This window comes from Aplysia californica, unplaced genomic scaffold (genome assembly GCF_000002075.1).
Source record: "Aplysia californica isolate F4 #8 unplaced genomic scaffold, AplCal3.0 scaffold00235, whole genome shotgun sequence".
NCBI classification, from domain to species: Eukaryota; Metazoa; Mollusca; class Gastropoda; order Aplysiida; family Aplysiidae; genus Aplysia; species Aplysia californica.
Window position 1 is genome coordinate 606377 of NW_004797505.1, and position 2075 is coordinate 608451.

General features: G+C 45.2%; 2 protein-coding genes across 2 annotated transcripts in view; one reads left to right on the plus strand and one right to left on the minus strand.

Annotated features, from left to right (window-relative positions):
• LOC101850960 overlaps window positions 1-2075 on the minus strand; it is a gene marked incomplete in the record, with an annotated part of 84382 nt that overhangs the window by 65827 nt on the left and 16480 nt on the right.
• Window positions 1-2075, plus strand: part of LOC101848975 — a gene marked incomplete at its 5' end in the record, with an annotated part of 13293 nt that overhangs the window by 8584 nt on the left and 2634 nt on the right.

Below are 2075 nucleotides of genomic sequence, written 5' to 3' on the forward strand. Positions count from 1 at the left end.
TCTCTCTCTCTTTATAGCAAGTGGCCATTTATTTTTGCGCTCAGTGACCCGTGTCTACCCTGGCCGCCATTAATATTCGTACAACTGTAGCAAAGTAGACTCTCTGACTAATGTTGGCATGCACCGCTTGGTGTCTGTTATGTCGCCCGTCTAGTTTGGTCTGCCGTCTACACGCTAGGCCTACACGTATACATGTTCTTAAAAGGTCACGATCACGAACGCAGCCAGGTCGAACTGATGCAGCTGTACGTTAGACCTAGTTGCTATCCTCAGCCATAATTGGTCGACTTTATTTAAGCACAGTGGGGCTATCCCGAAAAATGCTGTTTTGAGAAAATCGAGGTAACGTTTTATGGAAACTTGTTACGTTTCTGTGAAAGACAAACAGAGTTTTCTCTATAACCCCCAAAATCTGGGTTAGCCCACATAGGTGCCTGGCGGTCACATACGATCATCCGCATTGAAGCCTAGCTATCCCCGAAAAGTTAAGCTGAATCTGAAACTGAAAGTTAAAGACGCTATCTTGAACGACAACGTCTTGTCGAAATGATAATAATAATAATAATAATAATAATAATAATAATAATAATAATAATAATAATAAGGAGTGGGGGGGGGGGGGGCGTATTGCACGGTCCAGGTTGTTTGTTTATTTTGCTAAGTGTTTCACGGCGGTAACGCATGAAACATTTTCAGTTTTGTAGGAATTAATTTTCAATTTTTGCCCGAGAGGCGGAACCGAAGCCTACTCTTTATAATACTATTTTGGACCGCAACTAGCACATGGGACCTCCGAGATGTTGCACCTTTATCCGAGAGGGTAGGTGTTTAGATCTTACCTACTCGAAGATCAAAGGTGAGGTTGAAAGTGAAAGACAGCAGTAAGAAGGAGCCAAGGAGTAGCAGTAGAAAGGCTGCTGAAACTGCCAGGAGACCAGAGGAGGGGGCAATTTTTTTTAAATTTTTTTTTTTTGGGGGGGGGGTAGGGGGTGGCAGAAAGTGGAGACGGAAGCAGACGACAGAATATGGTTAGAGAGCAGGAAAGGAGACGAAAAAGAGAACCTTTTTAAAGAAGAAAGTTTTCCGTCGCTGTCAAGTTTCGAATCCGCGACCTATTGATCATGAATGAGAGGCAAACACCATAACCTGTAGACCACCACAGCCTCCGGTCCTGGTAGGGATAAACAAAGGTCCATACACTGCCATGTACCACAAAGTGGAAAAAAGTACACAAGTGTACTATGTACCACACCCTTCGCGACCTACTCGGTGATGGTAATGACCCACATAGCGACAGAGGGACGTTTGCCTCGACGTGAACACTACACGTCACACATAAGCAACAGCAACAACAACAACAACAACAACAACAACAACAACAACAACAACAACACACACACACACACACACACACACACACACACACACACACACACACACATACACACACACGCGCGCACACACAAACAAACATAAACTATTTTTAAAAACAGTTACAAAGAACAATGAGAAGAACTACCCAGAGGTACATGACGTGATGTGTGTGCGACTCAACTGATGAAGTACTTTTGTACAGTCAAACCTCGTTATGAAATGCCGCCCCCTTTGGGACGGGCCAAGGACTACTATACTCACATAAAGTTGCAGAACAGCGGGGCTGGCAGTTCTTTGGGGATCTTCAGTTGTATAGCCCCGACTGCCCAACATCAAGGAACATGGTTCTGCTGTGCGATCTGTGTTTGAAAAGTGTATTTATGTTGGTTCTCTCTCTCTCTCTCTCTCTCTCTCTCTCTCTCTCTCTCTCTCTCTCTCTCGTGGGAGCAAGATTATCAAGTAGCCAATCAGTGGGTGTTGTACGCCGTGTGCAGTGTTTTCCTCTCGCGGCCAGTTTCGCTGGCGGTATGACGGGGTAAATTTGCGTTATTTAAAAAAAGGACCGTACGACTCAGACGAGTGGTTGATGGCGCTGTGATGCGAAAATACTAATAGTAGCTATTTCCCTATTCGTACATTAGCGAAACCTGACGATAAACGAGGCCAGCGGTACAACGGGTGGGGGGGGGGGGGGGGGAAAT